Source organism: Chiloscyllium plagiosum, chromosome 23, assembly GCF_004010195.1.
Source record: "Chiloscyllium plagiosum isolate BGI_BamShark_2017 chromosome 23, ASM401019v2, whole genome shotgun sequence".
Classification (NCBI taxonomy): Eukaryota; Metazoa; Chordata; class Chondrichthyes; order Orectolobiformes; family Hemiscylliidae; genus Chiloscyllium; species Chiloscyllium plagiosum.
In genome coordinates this window covers 53,084,177-53,097,891 of record NC_057732.1, presented here as the reverse complement: position 1 = coordinate 53,097,891, position 13,715 = coordinate 53,084,177, and the positions used below count along the sequence as shown (strand labels likewise).

At 42.6% G+C, this 13,715-nt stretch overlaps 1 protein-coding gene across 3 annotated transcripts in view; it reads left to right on the top strand.

The window, feature by feature from the left end:
- Positions 1-13,715, top strand: part of fam107b (family with sequence similarity 107 member B) — a 155,829-nt gene that overhangs the window by 121,656 nt on the left and 20,458 nt on the right. Inside the window, exon 1 of one of the 3 annotated variants that reach the window (XM_043714192.1) lies at positions 9,988-10,215. The exons of the other annotated variants lie outside the window; for them this stretch is intronic. The gene's annotated coding sequence lies outside the window, so the exon portion shown is untranslated. Of the gene's footprint in view, positions 1-9,987; positions 10,216-13,715 lie in introns of those variants that run through there. 3 annotated transcript variants of the gene reach the window in all.

Here is a 13,715-nt window from a genome sequence, read left to right as displayed (position 1 = left end):
CACTGACCCTCCGACAGTGCGGCACTCCCTCAGCACTGACCCTCCGACAGTGCGGCACTTCCTCAGTCCTGACCCTCCAACAGTGCGGCACTCCCTCAGTACTGACCCTCCAACAGTGCGGCACTCCCTCAGCACTGACCCTCCGACATGCGGCACTCCCTCTGCACTGACCCTCTGATAGTTCAGACTGATGGTTGAAAACCTGATTTTAACTACCTTAGAAAATCTGTAGAACACTGAACTGCCAGGGGATGGGCTAGCTAAGTATTGGGTAGGATAACTGTTCTGCTTGTCCCACTGGCTGTACTGGTCTGGCTATTGCCCAGAGACTGAGCTGCCTGGCCTGAGAGTCCATTGCTGCTGGATTCTGGGCCATTTACATTGTGTCAGCTGAGGGTGTTTATTGGCTGAATTGTTAAACTCAACATCAAACGATCACTATTTCCTGAGCCATATGAAAACTGTTGGCTCTCTTTGCCCTGAGGAGGATGTGATATATGACATTATCACCGGACTGGTGATCAGAGCCAAGACTAATGCTATTCCCTATGTACCAGTCCTGCATAACAGAAGGTGAAATCAATAAAATCTGGTATTTTGTAAAAGAAACTGGTAGCAGCATGTGACTAATATCAATTATCATTAAAACCCATCAGGTTCACTCATTTCCTTTAGTGAAGGAAACTGCCATCCTTACCTGGCTTGGCCAACATGTGACTCCAGACCCACAGCAATGCGGTTGACTCATATAATGCTCTGAAAAGGCGGAGAGATTAAATCAGTTCAAGGGCATAGGACATAGAACATTACAGCGCAGTACAGGCCCTTTGGCTTCACAGGTCGGTGCAACATCGAGGGCCAATCTAAAGCTCATTTAACTTGCACTATTCCATTATCATCCATGGGAAATGGGCACCATAGACCCTGACCCTGGCTGTCGTGCCCACACTCTATGTAACAATAATGTTTAGAAAGTGATGATTCCCACTTGTCTGGATGGGTGCAGCTCCAGCAAAACTCAAGACGTTTGACACTATCCAGGACAAAGCAGCCCACTTGATTGGCACCACATGTACAAACATTCAATCCCTCCATAACCGGTGCTCAGTAGCAGCAGTGTGTACCAACTACAAGACGCATTGCAGAAAAATTACCAAAAATCCTCAGACAGCACCTTCCAAACCCATGACCACTTCCATCTAGAAGGACAAGGGAGGAGGTACTTGGGAACACCACCACCTGCACATTCCCCTCCAAGCCACTCATGACCCTGACTTGGAAATATACCGCTGCCATATCTTCACAGTCGTTGGGTCAAAATCCTGGAATTCCCTCCCTACCGGCATTGTGGGTCAATCCACAGCAGGTGGACTGCAGCGATTCAAGAAGGCAGCTCACCCCCACCTTCTCAAGGGGCAACTAGGGATGGGCTATCAATGCTGGCCAGTCAGTGGCACCCAAGTCCCACAAACGAATTAGAAAAACTCTTCATTTGGTTATAGCTCATGGAGGGTTTTGCCTCATTGCATTAACAATTCTTCCATTTTTATCATTTTTCCGAAAACATAATGGAGATGAGGAAATGTGTTTCTGAGAGATAAGAAACCACATGGGTGTTTTTAAATGAGGATCCCAGTTCCGGTCTAGGCCCAGCAGAATAGTGTGACTTCAAAGAGTCAACAGGTAGTTCCTAATCTATTGGAGATGATTGACAGCAGTGGGTTTGGGTGTTTTATTCAAGTTTTATTTGAATGCATCTGCTTGTTTGCACAACATGTGACCAAGGTCATGGCCTAAGGGAAGGGGACCAACTGAAGGTTTGGAAAATGTAGCCATTTGAAGTACATTCACAAAGAGACAACTTGGAACCAGACAAGCAAGTTCAGGCGATGGATTACAAATAAATATTGGAAGAGAAACGGGTAATTATTTCTTGGGATTTTTCACTGTAGGTTACACCACCATATTCTTTTCTGTTTTTTAAGGAAATGAACTGATTGTGAAAGTGAACAGAAGCATAATAACCTGGGGAGTGATTAATTCTGGTGGAAAGACCGGTTTATATTTCCAGCTAGCTGGCCAAGCGATGAGAGCTTTTAAAATATTATAAACATTCACAACCAGATTATAAGCTTAAGAGGGGCAACCTATGAATAGATTTAATATTCTATCATTTCCATCCTTTTACATGACATTACCAGGGTCAAATTCCAACAAAAATCATTTAATTGTCTGAAGTAATTAACTTAAGAATGTTTCTGGTATAAAGTAAATAATAATGCCTTTTAATGTTCAATATCATAAAAGTAATGTATAATAGGATGAAGGACAGCAGAGGAAAAAATATTAAAACATCTTGCCTTCAGTAAAACAGTGCTCTATTTTTTGCCATGAGCAGCCACTGGGGAAACACATAGTTTTGTTTCATCTTATAACTGACTGTCTTAATGTGATTGCAGGACTCAGAGATTGTAGTGGATGGATGAGGGATGTGGAGGGATATTTTAATACTCTCTTTTTCTCTCTCTCTCTCACACTCTCACAAACTCTCACTAACTCTCTATCTCTCTCTCTCACACACACACTCTCACTCTCTCTATCTCACTCTCTCTCTCTCCAATAAATGTGTTTTCTGCTTTGAAATGGTAAAAGTTGACTAATTTAGTCAAAGATTTTCTCAGTTCCTGTTTGCATCTTCCCCAAGAGGTTTGATCTAAAATTTCCTGTGGAAACAGCTTTATTCTAATGCATTGTTATGAAAACTAAAGGGAAAACCAATTATATGGCAGTGATGTCAGAATCATAGAGATGTACAGCACGGAACCAGCAGAGTTAAAGGAAAGGTTAGCTGCACTGGAGCTCTGCCCAGATGGGAGAGGGAGGGGATATCGGTGATATGGCAGTCTGGAAATCTGAGCTATTTCAGTCACCGACGCAGCAGGAGGGCTGACATTTTGTATGAATCTAGACTGAGAATGTATACAAATCAAGGATGGGTCAGTGAGACTAGTGGTGGTGAGATGGGTGGTGGACTAGTAATCCAGATGCCCAGGATATCCCTGCAGTGGAACAATCCACCATGGCAGTTGGTGAAATTTGATTCAATTATGAAATTGCAGGACAAGAGCAGCTTTGTAAACCTGTTCTGGTATCTGCTCTATAGGAAGGATGTGATTGCACTGGAGGGGTGCAGAGGAGATTCATCAGGATGTTGCCTAGAATAGAGACTCTAGCGATGAAGAGAGGCTGGATAAGCTCAGGTTGTTTCCTTTGGAGTGGAGAAGGCTGAGAGGGAGACCTGATAGAGATGTATCAGAATCTGAGAGGCATGGACAGGGTGACTAGAAAGCAGCTGGTCCCCTTGTTTGCAGGGTCAATAACAAGGGGGCATTACTTTAAGGTGTAAGCCAGATGGTTCAGAGGGGATTTGAGGAAAACTGCTTTCACCCAGAGGTGCTGGGAGTCAGGGATGCATTGCCTGGGAGGGTAGTTAATGTGGGTAACCTCACAGGCTTGGCTGAGCACTTGAAATATCATAATATTCATGGCAATGGGCTGAGTGTTGGAAGGTGGGACTGATGTAGATGTAATGTAACTTTGGCAGTACAGATTGGATAGGCCAAAAGGCCTCTTCTGTACTGCAGGATTCTATAATTCTATAAGAATCTTGTTTTTGTCCTTGGTCAACCTGCTATCTGTACTCGAATAATTCTTCTAAAGCCAAGTGTCTTTATTTTCTTCATCAAACCTTTTATGGGGCACTTTTTAAAGTGAAACCTTCATTTAATTCCCCTCCTTCCTATCTTGTCACTTCCTCAAATGACTCCTCATTAAGTTTGCTGGGCCTGCATTGCTTTTACAAATCAGGGTCTTAAACCCATAAAGGATAAATGTCAGATATTAGCAATCTGGATCAACCAGGAGATTCAGGAAGCACCAAGCCCTATGGAGGAGATGAGAGAATTTGTGCTTCAGGTCTAGATCCTTCACCTGAACCGTTCTAAAAAACAACGCTGCTCTGAGATTCTGCCCAATCTGTAGAAGTTTCCAGAATTTGAGACTTTCTGGAGGTGACCCACATGTTCACAGCTGGACATTGGTTTTCACCTTGCAATCTTCAGGATGTTTCCAACAATACCAATGTGAACCTGATAATTATACTGTATCAGAGAGTAGCACTGATTGGTTAGCGAATGGATCTTGATTCAGTCCCGAACAGTGACAGTTCTATCTCTGATTCTACCCAAAGGGTAAGGTGTCTGAAAAGGCTGAAGCGAGCTGTTTCACTCTGCAGCTATGTAGTCACGGCCCACGTGGTATTCGCCACAAACAGAATGCTGTAGTCAAACTAAAAGCATTCTGCTTGTCCCGCCTGGGTCATTTGTGATATGAATTTCAGTGCGAGTGTGATGCCAGGTTTGGAGGCGTATGGACCGAAGACTGGCAGATCAAACAGCTTATCACTTTTTAGCTGTTTGCAACAAGCAAAGTTCTGCCCAATATCTAACCAGCCTAAGTTGGTTAGATAAATCACATTGTCCAACTTTCAATCTTCTGTGATTGGACAGCATTTCTAACTAACCTTCAGAATTACATTGACAATCTCTCCAAACCTCCTGTCGAAACACCACCCTCCACCCTCCTCTCTCAACCGCACCCTTCACCCTCCTCTCTAAACCCCGCCCTCCACCTGCCTCTCTCAACCTCATCCTCCACCTCTTCTCTAAACCCCACCCCCACCCTCCTCTCTCAACCCCACCCTCCACCCTCCACCCTCCTCTCGAAACAGGCAGGATGTGGGGACCCGGCCTTAAATTGTTCAGTCACTTCAGAAACTACAACTCTCATCCTCGTCCTCGAGGGGTTGCTTAAGGAGGGGGAAGAAGGAGATGATCACCACATCTATTCCCTGAACAAAGCTGTTATATTGGCAACCTTCCAATCATCTACACCATCCGGAGGGATAACTGTTTGAAATCCCATGGTCTTTGTTATCTCCTTGGTCATCTCTGACCAGGGCCTGGAGCATCAAATAAACCCAGAAGCTGTCACTAAAGGTGAAAGGGTGAAGGAGTTGACCATTGGTTCCCAATGTGACCCCTTTTTAATGCCTCGGACATCCTGAGACTCCAGAGTAAAACTCAGGGAGGGGGTTTAAAACTATTGTGTTCATCCAGAAAAACAATCCTTTTCAAAGGCTTTGGGAGTCATTGCAGTGGGGCCCAGAGAATGGATGATTAAGCCACTTCGACTGACAGGAAAATGCCCCAAACATTTAAAGGATGTGTCAGAGCTCCAATCGGATCTCTCCACAGTCACCATTTCTGTCCCAAAATCTCTTCCTGTGACCCCACTGAGGGGGTTGGAATGTGGGCACGGAGCAGCAGATGGACAAAATGCAGAAGGACCATAAAATGGCAAATTAATTTCAGTGTAGGGAGCTGTGAGTTTCCTGAAGAAGGGCCTGTGCCCGAAACGTCGAATCTCCTGTTCCCTGGATGCTGCCTGACCTGCTGTGCTGTTCCAGCAATAAAGTTTCAACTTTGATCTCCAGCATCTGCAGACCTCACTTTCTCCAGCTGTGAGCTAGTCCCTCATGGCGGGAATAATAAGGAAGCAGTGGATAATAACAACCCAACTGGGATGAGGAAAAGAGGGAGCTCGAGTTATAGGTACGCAGATCATTAGAGAAACCTTGCATATTAATAAGGTCATTAAGAAGAAACTAACCGCTGGGATTTATTTCTGGAGGGATACAATTGAAAAGCAGTCATGGTAACATGTCTTTTCCTCATTACGTTCCACCAACTTGCAATAATTTCTTGTCTGATTGCTGCTTCTCTCTTTCTTGCACCTTTCCATTCCCACTCTCGCTCTCTGGCTATGAGGAAAAGGTAATGGGATTTCCATGTCCTCTGTGCACATTTTATAACACCACTAATTACCCTCTTGTTGTCTTTTTCATGTGTTCAAGTAATTTGTTATTATTTTCCCTTTTGTTCTTGATTTCTTTTCTCATGACCCTTTATTCCTTACTTCACTTGAATTTCTTTGTAGTTCTTTTTAGACCTAAATTGATCAAATGTCTCTTTTTTTAATGCTCATTTTAATTCTAATTTCTGTTCATCAAAGGAACTTTAGCTTTTGCTGCCCATTTTACTTATGGGAATATGTCTTGTCTATATCCTGTTCTTGTTTGAAAGTTAGTCCAAAAAATATCTTCCGGTTTTCCTTGCCTATTTCCCTTTTTCATCAAATTAACATGTACATTTCTCGTGATGTGAACCCATAACCAGCCTGGCCACATAACCAACCAGGCTCCAGGACCAACCAGACTACATAACCAGCCAGGCTCTGTAACTAGACCACGTAACCAGCCTGCCCCCAGAACCAGCCAGACAGACAAGAAGGAGGTTGGAAGAACACAGCAAGCCAGGCAGCATCAGGAGATGGACAAGTCAACGTTTTGGGTGTAACCCTATGGATCATGCTAAACTTGTCCATAGTGTTCAGGGATGGTTAGGTGCATTAGTCAGGGGGAAATTTAGAGTCATAGGGTAGGGGAATGGTCAGGATGGGATACTCTTTGGAGAGTTGGTGTGGACTTGTTAGGCCGAAGGGCCTGTTTCCACACTGTAGGGATTCTATGGATTCTATGATTCTGCCTGGCTTGTTGTGTTCTTCCAGCCTCCTGCTTGTCTGGATTCCAGCATCTGCAGTTTTTTTTCTTTAACCCAGAACCAGCCAGGCCCCAGGACCAGCCAGGCCTTGGCAGGTAGAGTAAAAGCTGTGGCCTGAGGAGGAACGTGAATGTTTCACTGACTGCCTGAGAAATTGCCCACCTCCTGCCACCTCGTTCCTCCTGTCCCCACACTTACATCATGTCCTGATAGACCTGTCCTTTTAATCACCGGACCCTCTCTTGACCAATCCTGGTGGCGTCAACCATTCATGGAGTTTCTTTCTCAACTCGAAGTAAAGATTGTCAAAGTTTTGTCCAAGCCAATGACGCCCACATCCCATGAATTACTAAGAAAACCATTAACAACCAAATGGGAAATGGACTGGAGATGAGGTAGATCTTTGGTCTTGCTGATTGTGTTGTATGATGGATCAGCTCCAGAGGTTGACTGATCTACACTGGCTATTATTTCTAAATTCTTATGTATGTTGATACCACCCACTCCGCATCTGCTTCCAGCCAGAGATAATCAACGTTGTCAGTATTGGTTACATTTAATGTTAGCAATGAGCTGATGGGTCATTTGGTGCTTTGGCAGCAATCACTAAACATAGAGATATAGAAAATAGGAGCAGGGGTAGGCCATTCAGCCCTTCCAGAGTGCTCCACCATTCAATATGATGATGGCTGATCATCCAAATTAGTCCCTTGTTCCTGCTTTTGCCCCATTCTTGAGAACATTCTACAGGTTCCCCACTCTCTGGGTGAGAACATTTCTCCTCATCTCGGTCCTAAATGGCTTATCCATTATCCTTAGACTGTACCCCCTCAGTTCTAGACTCCCCGCTCATCAGGAACATAATTCCCTGTTTACTCGACGATATTTTAAAAGTTTCCAGCTACTGCAAAGTTGAGCTGGTGTAAGATTTCATCCGTGAACTCCCCCCATACGTTGCTGAGTGAACCTGTATCACAGAACAGTTCAGTGTCAAGTTTATATTCATGTGGTGTTGAAGCACACCTGTAATATTCCAAAAACTTTTGATAAGATACTGTCTTTGTATTCTGTGCTTTATTAGCAGCTTATAATTTCAAATATTTATTAAAATAGAATTCTGTCCAAAACCTTCTATTACAACAAGATTTATGTGTTGTTTTTTAAGATACACATCAGATGTACTCTTGTTATGATAATGTTATTGCTCACAAATATTTGTAATGCCATTAGCATGTGTAAAAAGTGGGTAGTGAAGTGTTTAAGGATCAGATGTCTGGCAGATGGTTGTCACATTAATGTGAGTCAGATCAAATCTTAACTTGTGCATCTTGATGTAATGAAATCCTGTATAAAAGGAGACCTTGAAGAACAAAGTTAGATTTTAATCATTTGTGCAGCCGAAATAAACATAGCTTTACCTGATCGAAAGAGGTTTGTAACAACTAGAAACTTGGAGACACTTTGGTCGAATTTCTGTATGTTCAGCTCCTGCGGATACGTTTGTGCTTCAGTAGAAAAATGAGGGTGGACAAATTATTTAGAACATCATTTAGTGTTTACATTTGTGAGCATATAGTGAGTGTATAAACTTAGAGTTATGAAACAAATACCGATATTTAGAACTTTAAACTAAAGCTTTTGCTGAATTTTCCCCACTTTCGTGTGACAACTGAGCTAGAATTTTGTAGGCAGTTGTGACCTGAGAGTATATCCTTGGGGAATTCTGGTTTAGCAGGAACTCGGAGTGTTTGCAGGCAGTTTACCCAAAGTGCCACCATAGCTGATGGTCACCGTAGTTTTCATACCGCTGGAGACGGAGGCACTGGGTAGCAAACAGGAGTTAACTGCCGACTGTTGTGGGTACATCCCCATAAGTTATCTTTACTTCTTCAATGTATTAATTAATCTCACAAACAATCAAGGACTGAAACAATGATTTAAACTTGACTAGATGTGGCAACCAAATCAAGACCCCTCAAGTAAGCAAGTTAAGCCTCACAACCCAACTTGGCTATTACCTGATTAATTTTGGAGTTTAACACAGTTCTTACAACCTCAGAATCAGGCCATTCAATTTATCTGCTCCATGCTACTGTTTCTATCCACACAAATCTCCATCCCACCTCCCCTCTCCATCTCACCTCATCAGTATATTTTTGTATCTGTGGACAGACTCACTGGACTTAGAGTCATAGAGTTATAGAGATGTACAGCTCGGAAACAGACCCTTCCGTCCAACTCGTCCATGCCAACCAGATATCCCACCCCGATCTAGTCCCACCTGCCAGCACCCGGCCCATATCCCTCCAAACCCTTCCTATTCATATACCCATCCAGATGCCTTTTAAATGTTGTAATTGTATCTGCCTCATTCCATACACGTACCACTCTCTGTGTGAAAAAGTTGCTCTGTAGGTCTCTTTTATATCTTTCCCCTCTCACCCTAAACCTATGTCCTCTAGTTCTGGACTCCCCCACCCCAGGGAAAAGACTTTGTCTATTTGTCCTATCCATGCCCTTCATGATTTTGTAAACCTCTATAAGGTCACCCCTCCAATGCTCCAGGGGAAATAGCCCCAGCCTATTCAACCTCTCCCTATAGCTCAAATCTTTTCTGAACCCTTTCAAGTTTCACAACATCTTTCCGATAGGAAGGAGACCAGAATTGCACGCAATATTCCAACAGTGGCCTAACCAATGTCCTGTACAGCCGCAACATGACCTCCCAACTCCTGCACTCAATACTCTGACCAATAAAGGAAAGCATATCAAACGCCTTCTTCACTATCCTATCTACCTGCGACTCCACTTATTACTTTTGCCTGACTGTCAGTTTGTTCTGATTGCAAGTTCTTTTCTCCCTCGTGCTTATCTAGCTCATTAATATGTCTACACTGTTCACCTCAACTATTCCCTGTGGTAGTGAGATCCTAATTCTAACCACTGTCTGGGGTAAAGATGAATTTGAATTCCCTGTTCGATTAATTAGTCACTATTTTATGCTTAAGATCTAGCTTTGATCCCAACACAAATAGAAACGTTATTTGTTTATAACCAGGCATAGGTCTGTGATTTTCCTGGAATTGATGAGCTGGGAGGGGCAAACAGCTTACTCCATTCATGTTTTTCTTATTGTCATGTAAACAAAAGAGAAAGCTTCCAATCCCAATGCAGCTTGAGTTCTGCTATGATATATTCAAGAAAGGAGGTGGGTTTCTATAATGTTGACTCCTTCCCAGATAAGGACGGTGACTCAGTGACTAAGTTCCTGCAGTGTTTTAGTAATCAGCCAGAGGATTTGGAGTTCTCTGTTCGATAGTGAAGCACATGTTGGACAGAGTGTTCCCTGGCTTGGCAAAAGCCAATCAGCTGTGCCAGCAACTTGAGAAGCCGGTCAGCAATGGAATCAGAGCTTTCTCTTGTAGAATGAGTACAACGGTATTTTGAGAAATATTTTACTGCGAGAGACCTCTCACCTGGCAGATAGACAAAATGGCAGCAATGTCCAGATACTAACTACAGCCCAAGGTTCAAGGTAAGCCATGTGGAGCTGTTTAAAGGAAAACCACGCTGTGATACAATTAGATATTCATTCAGATTGGCAGCACTAGGGCAGCATGCAACACCAGGTCACCAGCATAAGCACAAGGCAGTTCCATTTGCATCAATTCTCATAGGAAGGTTTTAATTTGTAACAGTCTTGCATGATTTTGCTACTTTGAATAATAATTAACAATTATTTGCACACATCAGACTTGTGACTGTTGAACCTGTAATTCAGCCTTGCTCACTCCAGTCTTTTCTGTCAAAGTACTTCTTTACCTTATGTGAAGCTATGGACATAGTCATGTAACAATACAGGGGGCCACCGATCTATGAACATCTGACTTAAATGTTTGTGCTTCCAAATGTGGTCCCGTACCGGGGTGTAATTTTAAAGATCTGCCGTAGAAATATTTCTATTATTTACAAACAGCTGCTTTCCATTGACCTGCATGGTACTTTTTGATTTGCTTATAAATTAACTTGTGAATGGATTTCAGAACAGAACTTCTTTGTTACCTGTGTGCTGTCTGTATAGATAGCTATTAAGTAACAGAATTTAGCTGCCAATTGGCATTGGAATGTGAGTAGAAATTAGTGTAATATGGTGCCAGCCATTTATACCTGTATTTTGTAATGTGATTGGGACAGTGCTTTGAACTGAAAATAGTGCCCTCTATTTTCCTTCTCCTTCCAATGAAACCCTGGAGATCAAAGACATTAGTTTGTATTTGGTTTGTGTCTGTAGTTATTGAGGTTATGTCATTATAAGCGGCCTGGTCTATGGATGTACACCATTAGTGCAAAGAATGATAGTCAAACCCTGTTATCTTGCCATGTCAATGGCGAAAATCACCGCCTCCTAGTGGCAGTTAGGGGGGCTGCAGTTTAGCCAATGGATGATGTTCTCCAGATTTCCCATAACCAAGAGACATAGCCATTTATTTTGGATCCTACGTTTCATGCTATTAAAAACTCTGACATCGCTCCATTTGCATTCGGTGCTATTGTACGGTGATAGCTATGACATGGAGACAGACCAAATCAGCCTTTCGACCTCTATATTCACAAAACAGTAAACTTAAAACTTTCATAGACCCTCAAAATTGACCCCAAAGGTTCCTATCCAGTCCTTTTGAATAATTCCAGACTCTGTGAGTAATCAATCCTTAGTTCTGAGGAAGAGACACCAGACCCGAAACATCAGCTTTGATTTCTCTTCACAGATCAGCTGAGCTTTTCCAGCAACTTCTGTTTTTGATTCGATTCTCAACATTGGGGTGTAGCTTAAACAAAAGACGTAACACTTCATTCGCCAAACAGCAACTTTAGCAGAGCAAAAAATTAAACAACAAAGCTATCTGATCTAATTGGCCTGTGCTTTAAACCAGGCAGCTTTTGTTTTCCTGCTGCATTCACACAGAGAGACAGACAGGTAGACAAACACAGTTAAGGGATAAATCAAAGAAAGTAAAAGAAACATTGACCAGATTACTTATGAAGTGGTCTCCACAATGTGTTGTTCCACAGGCAGAGATAATGGTTTCTTAGTTGATTTTTAAAGATATCAACAGGGTTACCTTTACTGTTCACTCAGATAAAGACAGTAATATTTATAACTTAGTTTTCTATTCTCTGAGCTTCCAAGAGCTACTCATGGGGCAGGGACCTGAAAAATCTTCATGATGTTGCATCAATAACTGGATTTCCTTTTCCTGAAAACAGTCAGAAACTCAATCGAAACACTGGCCCCCTCCCTGATAGACTGACCATCTCTTCCACAAACTCCCAGTTACCATCTGCAACTGCCTGAGCATAAGGTCATTTCCAGACTTGCTGGAACCAATTCCCAGTAACACAGCCAAACCCTCCTAGCCTGCACATCTTTTGACTGTGGGAGGAAACCCACACAGACACAGGGAGAATGTGCAATTTCCCACACAGTCGCCTGAGGCAGGAATTGAACTCTGGGTCCCTGCAGCTGTGAGGCATCAGTGCTAACCATTGAGTCACGGTGTCACTGATACTGCAAAAGAGAGAGGGTGATGGAAAAATAGGAAATCATTTTCCTCAAAATAAAAATCAGGCTTCAGCTAATCTTCCAAGACCTAAAACAATATAGAAATAAAACAACTGCAGATGCTGATGATCTGAAACAAACAAAAACAGAAATTTCTGGAAAACCTCAGCAGGTCTGTTAGCTTCCGTGGAGACAAAGCAAGAATCAATATTTCAAGTCCAGTGACTCTGCAATTTCTGTTTATGCTTTGTAAATATATATTTTGTATTAATTGCCATAATGTGAGGTACAATAATTAACTCAATAACCTTTAACTTTTCTAATGGATGCTTCATACCTTTGTCATGTCAAGTGCAGAAAATTATTCTGAAAATAACTGGGTGGGCCATTCAAAAACCCTGAGTGTTTCTGTGGATGTCTGTACAATTTGTACCCTCAAACTAATTGGGACTTTTCTGAAGAATTTGGCATTTTGTTACAACTCTACAGTTGCCCATCACTGAAGTCTGACCTGGATTGAACCATATACTGAGTGTTGGTAGGGTTCAGAAACATAGTACTGCTTATAGCACAGGCATTTCAAATTTAATGTTCTTGGATTCCTCACTTTTCTGTGTAAAGTTAAATGAATTCTCACGTTGACTAATTTTAAATGAAATTGACTCTGAACTTCAAGATCTCTGTGCGTGAGTTTTCCCCACTTACAGCCATGCCATCAGTTTGTTGAGTCGCGAATCTTGAAAATTCCTCCATAAACCAGTCAAATATTCAAAAAATAGTTATGAAGCTTGACTTTGAAACAGGAGAAAGTGAGGACTGCAGATGCTGGAGATCAAAGTCAAAAAGTAAATGATATGTGGAGCTTGTTCAAGGAGCAACTATTGAGTGTCCTTGATAATTATGTACCTGTCAGGCAGGGAGGAAAGGGTCGTGCGAGGGAGCCGTGGTTTAATAAGGAATTGGAATCCCTTGTTAAATGGAAGAGGGCGGCCTATCTCAAGATGAGACGTGAAGGTTCAATTGGGGCGATTGAGAGTTATAGGGTAGCCAGGAAGGACCTGAAGAGAGAGCTAAGAGCAGCAAGGAGGGGACATGAAAGGTCCTTAGTCGGTAGGATTAGGGAAAACCCTAAGGCTTTCTATAGGTATGTTAGGAATAAAAGAATGACTAGGGTAGGAATAGGTCCAGTCAAGGATAGTAGTGGGAAGTTGCGTGTGGAGGCGGAAGAGATTGGGGAGACACTGAATGAATACTTTTCTTCAGTATTTACTCAGGAACAGGGCATTGTCGTCGATGTGAATACTGAGTCACAAATAAGTAGAATGGATGGCTTTGAGGTATGTAGAGAAGAGGTGCTGGAAACCCTGGAAAAGGTGAAAATAGATAAGTCCCCTGAGCCTGATGGCATTTATCCTAGGATTCTCGGGGAAGCAAGGGAGGAGATTGCAGAGCCATTGGCCTTGATCTTTATG